General features: G+C 41.4%; 1 long non-coding RNA gene across 1 annotated transcript; it reads right to left on the reverse strand.

The window, feature by feature from the left end:
* Nucleotides 1-3,704: 3,704 nt before the first annotated feature.
* LOC117506270 lies at nt 3,705-6,184 on the reverse strand. The gene is made up of 6 exons (XR_004559417.1): nt 6,029-6,184; nt 5,728-5,763; nt 5,590-5,631; nt 4,098-4,124; nt 3,897-3,986; nt 3,705-3,811 (listed from the first exon to the last, which is right to left on the reverse strand). It is a non-coding gene; the product is annotated as an uncharacterized LOC117506270 (long non-coding RNA).
* Nucleotides 6,185-6,436: the final 252 nt, after the last annotated feature.

Below are 6,436 nucleotides of genomic sequence, written 5' to 3' on the forward strand. Positions count from 1 at the left end.
ATATATACACATATACATATATATACACACACATATACACACACATATACATATATATACACATATACATATATATACACATATACATATATATACACATATACATATATATACACATATATATATATATATACACATATACATATATACACATATACATATATATACACATATAATTAATATGTATGTAATATGTAATATGTATTAATGCTTCCATGCAAACATTAGACAAACATCACAAACATTATATGAATGTTTGCAAACTTGCTGAACAGTAAATGAACATTCTATGAACGTTCAGTTGATGTTTGCAAATTTTTGCCTCCATGCAAACATTAGACAAACATCACAAACATTACATGAACGTTCACAAACTTGCTGAACATTAAACAAACATTCTATGAACATTTGTTTGATGTTTGCAAATGTTCGCTTCCGGGAAATGAAAAATAGGTGATGTCATACTGGTCGGAGAATAGAAACCTGAAAAATTCCTCAGTGTTCCTGACAAGTTTGGTTTGCTTGAGATTATTCCTCTGAGTGAATTTCCCCCAGAAGGAATTCAGACATAATTTCGCCATTTGTCTTTTTGCAGGGTTGAGGGAAATTTTCCCCGGGTCCAATCGGATTTTTTTGATTGATCCAATAGTCCTCGACATATTTCTCTTTGCTCTCAGAGTCTTTATCAGATTCCGGTGGATATCCAGATGCCTCCTGTTTATGTTTTAAAAACGTGTTTATGTACCCCACAAATATATTATCGCTTTTAGTTTCGAAATGCCAGACCTCGTTAATCTCTGCCACAATGTAACCTTTATCCAAAGCTTTGTGAAATTCAGGGGTCGGCCATGTCCCGTTCAAAGCTCTTTCCTGATCACTGTGTGTACATGATTCATCTTGGTTGTTGAGATCAGCACACAGGCGACAAAGAGGAAAGACTAGCTTTCCCTGAGGCGTCCGGTAAGGAACAATGGGGAAATGTAGCCCGCGCGGCGGGTACACGCTAGCTTTGATGAGACCAAAATATGAACGAGGGTCTTGAAAATCCCTGACGATGATTTTCGGATGTCCTGTGGGGTATGTGAAATTTACATTAACGTAAGGGTACAATGACGTCACATCAACATAATGAATCTGTTCACCTTGACCTGACATGTATCGCAGATGCGCAGGGGCTGTCCGTCCCCCGTACAAAGCGTCTCTTGGTTCGAGGGATTTCGGGGCTTGGTACTGCTGGAGAAATTGTCGGACTGTCTGATTATTTTATTTATTTTTTTTTATGTTATTCCATTCGTGCTCCCAGATAATGGTAAGACTGACACCCTCCATCGCCTGCAAAGCTGCTAATTTCATCTGACACACCGCGTACAACTGACTGAATGTGGTGTTCAGAAGAGGATTTTTTTCATGTGCCAGAAAACACGTTGGACAACCGTGATAAAAGCAACCAAGGAATTCCCAGACATTTTTCACCCCGTTAACCTCCGCATAACCATTAACGGTATACGCCCCCAGCTTTTTCTCACCCTGGTTCAGTGCGTGAGCGATTGTAATATTTCTGTTCTCCATTTCCCATTCTAACCATTGAATCGAACCGTCTGAAACTCTCGAGGACATTTTCGCCACGCCATACACAGCGGGATCAGGATATGGACCGATATAATCCAAATTTTTTGCTGCGCTGAACAGGTGCGGAAAGTAACCTTTCCGCATACCTGCCTCCACTTCGATACCCATAGCTTTCGCCATTTGAGTGAGGTGCATGGTTAAAAATGACAGCGAATCAATGTACTTCTGCCTGAACGCCCGATCGGACATCTGCAGAAGTTTACTCCCTGACATAATCAGTTCAGGAGTGATACCCTGACTGATTAAATATTGCAAAAGGAGATAACCGTCGAATCCTTTAGAATTGCGCGCTATGAAGATGTGATCCTCGAATTTCTTTGCTCTAAAATCTTTGAAAAATTCAGCAACGCAATCAGTCCCCCATGCTTTCCAGATGCGGCCAGTCATCGTCTGGGTGCTGACATAAAATGGGACGTGTTCTCCGACATCATTCATAAATGTTTCAAAGTCATAAAACACGTATTTGTCAGAATAATACTCTGCTGGTTTGATTGGTGTCATATAGCACACGTGGGGCTCATCTCTGTCTCCTCAAGCTTTTCACCGCATATCGGACATGACGAGTGCTTACAGACGTGAGGGCTGCTTTTTTAGAGAAGGGTACATAATACTCTCTTCTGCATTTAAGACATATTTTCCTGCAATCACACAGGTTTACAGATTTACCTGCGACAGGTCGCAACCTCGGTTCTTTATGCCTGACATAGCATAGCTCAGACCGACAGTTCTTGTTACAATCAGCGCAGGAAATAGGGTGTTTATCATTGTCTCCACAGTCGGGGGTCTCGCATACACCGTAGTGCCGCGAGCAGGAGTGCCCCCGCTGACACTCATATCTGGTAAAGCAAAAATCACAGAAATATTTCACCCCCAGGAACTGTTTTACGTTCATGATACCATAATAATGGTTTTTGAAAAGAAATAGAAATGCTGTTTTTTCAGGGGAGTGATTAATCTGTGCTGTCTGGAATTTTGATAGCTGTCTTTCCCCTTCAGCTCTAAAAAACACCATAATTTTGCAATCAAGAGCCAATTCAAATTTTCCAAGGTGGTCAAATGACACGGGTGTGCTCGTCGTTGTAACTCGTACACCCTGGCGGTGGCTTCCTGGGTAGTGAGATGTCGGTTTAATAACTGGATGAGATTTATTGCAAAACATAGCTGATTATCAACATTACGCACAATGTTGAGACACCGGGCCTTTTTCACTATGAGCTCATCATTGAGAATGCTGGTTATTTTACGCTTATAACCCCCACCAGTGGGATTATGCACGACTTGAACAACCAATTTGAGCGAGCTGTCAGATAACACATTTGCGTTTGATTGAACACTTAAGGCGCTCGAGAAGATTTTGGAACCCAGCCAAATCACCATCAGCGTTGCATGTCCTGATAAGAGCCCCCTGATTGTGGAGACTTTCACCTCTAATTTCTGCCTGTACAATGTAACCCCCCCTGGCATATGATAGTGCTCTTTCAACAGAGCTCTGAAAGGTGGTCATGACACCATTGTAAAACTGAGCAAAGTCTGGGGTATCACCTGTTGCAGGGAAATTTAACATTTGCCAGATTTCCACGTTATTAAACCTGTTTGTGGTTGTTGTAACAAGATTTCTGCCTGCCCCGCTCATGACAGGTGCCCCTCCCGCACAATCCCTGCTCTGTGTGATTCTAATTCACTGCGCAGAATTGATGACGTTCCCGGTCTCTCGTCTTCTCCCCTCAAGGAGGAAACCGTGCTGATTGGAAGAGGGATTGGTGAGGAGGCTCCTGGTATTTCGCCGTCCAAGCCAGTTTCGACGGGCCGGGCTAAACCATTTAGCGCTTCTGTTAAAGGGGTCAAATGTATATGGTTTTGGAATTCGGCCTGATTAATACGGTGCGGGGGTGTTCTCTCTGGTGACTCATGTAGGGGATCTCCAGGCTGACACATATCATTTAAAGCATTATTTATTTCTGAAATTAAGGTGGTGAGATAAGGATTCACTCCTGATTCGGGTGACCTATCTTGACTGTCCTCTGACATATTGAAAAACAATGAAAAATCAGTATCCCTCTGTATGTGAGTTAATACCAGTTCAGCTGTGATGAATGTGCTAAATGAGGTCTGGATCTGGAGGTTGTTTGAGCACCAGTCAACAGGTGTCCTCCTTCTCCGGGAGCTGCTCGATGTCTCCTGGCTGAAATATACAGATTTTACATGTTATGAATAAATTATTGCTTAATTACATGTCATGTCAACAGAACGCTTTTGCAAATACTCACCAAAGAACGCAGGTAGGGATCTATCCTTGGGCGTCAATGGTTGCCTCCAACCCCCCGAAGGTTTGAATGAAGGAGAGGTCTGCACTGGTTCTGTAACACAGACATGTATGTGAATTTTTATAAGTATAGGGTATGCAACCTTATACAGACTTAAACACTTTTCATTAGAAAGAAAGTTTTTATGAACGGAGGGTAATTTACCTAGCACCTCTTCTTCAGGCTTGAATTCTAAAAGTGAAGACAGAGAAAAAGAGAGACAGAGAGAGAGAAAGAATTACCGTATTTTCCGGAGTATAAGTCGCACCGGAGTATAAGTCGCACCAGCCACTTTATCCATTATAAAGAAAAATAAACCATAAATAAGTCGCACCGGAGTATAAGTCGCACCAGCCACTTTATCATTATAAAGAAAAATAAACCATAAATAAGTTGCACTGGACTATAAGTCCCATGGACATACAGGTATGTTAACTTAACATGAAAAGTTCAGATGATAATATTGTGACGGCTACCGTTTTCAGATGCATATTTCACCAGTCGTAACTTACAATCTGCAGAGTATGATTTTCTTTTTGGTGGCATTTTTTCGGGCCTTCTCCGTTGTCTTGTTAAGTTATCAGTAACGTTGAAATTTTTATTTTTCTATGGTAGTCAGAAGTCGCAGGAACAGTCACACAAGCCTTGAGTGCCCTCTCGTGAGCTGCATTTTACCTACAGATATGTTTGTATTTTGCGGACCACATTGCGAGCCGAACCATGCAGCACCTACCTGCGCAGCTCATGACCACCCAGCGTTGTCGATCCAGCTCCTTCCAAGTGCAGACGCTAATCCTCCGCCGTCGCTCAGTGCTCCCATGTAGCTCTCAGCGTCAACTCTGCTCACACTGATATCCAAGGGTTGAAGCTGTTTTGTTAGCCGTCCCGGAATAAACACCATGTTCGTCTGCTTCAAACGCTATTCACAATCTTCGACGCCAGCTCCTTCCAAGTGCACACACTAATCCTCCGCCGTCGCTCACCCGGTGCTCCCACGCAGCTCTCAGCGTCAACTTAAACACTCTGCTCACACTGATATCCAAGGGTTGAAGCTGTTTTGTTAGCCGTCCCGGAATAAACACCATGTTCGTCTGCTTCAAACGCTATTCACAATCTTCGACGCCAGCTCCTTCCAAGTGCACACACTAATCCTCCGCCGTCGCTCACCCGGTGCTCCCACGCAGCTCTCAGCGTCAACTTAAACACTCTGCTCACACTGATATCCAAGGGTTGAAGCTGTGTTGTTCGCCATGCCGGAATAACAGCAAGCACCGTATTCGTCAGCTTCACACGCTGTGGGTGAGGTGAGGAATACGCGTCCAACGTTCTGTTCTCTGATTGGTTATTGCGACCAGCGTGACTTATAGGACGGCCGCCATACTACAGTGTCCATGATGCATTGCATTTCCTTTTCTGGTGGCCATTTTAAAACATAGATCGACTCTGTCACGTAAAATTGTTTTGTTACAGTAAATTAATTGAGATCCTACCGGTATATTTTTCATTTATAAGTCGCACCGGAGTATAGGTCGCACCCCCGGCCAAAACATGTAAAAAAGTGCGACTTATAGTCCGGAAAATACGGTATATGCGCTCATCAAATGCTAAAAAATAAATACATACACAAATAAATAAATAAATAATCTGAGATAATTACCTCCCCGGCTGGCGCACGTCCGAAACAGGTTTGTAATGTTCTCTAAAACACAGAGCAGATATACAATTCATTCACACAACTCGCTTTTAAATAATCTGTAATAACATCACAAATAAATAAATAATCTGAGATAATTACCTCTCCTGGCTGGCGCACAACTCGCTTTTAAATAATCTGTAATAACATATAAAATAATTATCAGGCTAGACACTATATATATATATATATATATATATATATATATATAGTGTCTAGCCTGATAATTATATATATATATATATATATATATATATATATATATATTACATAGGTTGTAATAACGATTATAAACAAATTTATAACATATGTAAATAATAATTAGGTAAGACAAAAAACAAGATAATTAATATTAAACAGGCTGTAAAAACTAATTTAAAATCAATTTACAAAATACACTCACCGCAGAATCCGCTCACGCTTGAAGCTTCAATTTCTAGTTGGAAGAGATGATTATTAACATTTTGAGAGTAAAGACCCGCAAATATAACCAAACTATGAAAATACCCCTTTTAACACGGATGTATGGAGCTCTCTCAGAGCGACTGCTTTGACCCTATTTTCCAGCTAAATGAAGATTGTATATGTCCCTCACCCTCTTACAGGGAGCTAAAATGTTTATTCGCTCTAGACAGGTCAGAGCTGTAATCATCACACCCACAGATCAAACAGTGCTACACGGATCTAAAACGTTTATTCATTCCAGACGGTTTTTGCACTTATTCAAAGGTCTATACAGAGAGCTCTAGTAGGTATGGTGTTCTTGGGATGCAACTCAGCATTGATCTTCCTCCAAACATGACTAGTTGAG

The sequence above is a fragment of the Thalassophryne amazonica genome, unplaced genomic scaffold, assembly GCF_902500255.1.
Source record: "Thalassophryne amazonica unplaced genomic scaffold, fThaAma1.1, whole genome shotgun sequence".
Classification (NCBI taxonomy): Eukaryota; Metazoa; Chordata; class Actinopteri; order Batrachoidiformes; family Batrachoididae; genus Thalassophryne; species Thalassophryne amazonica.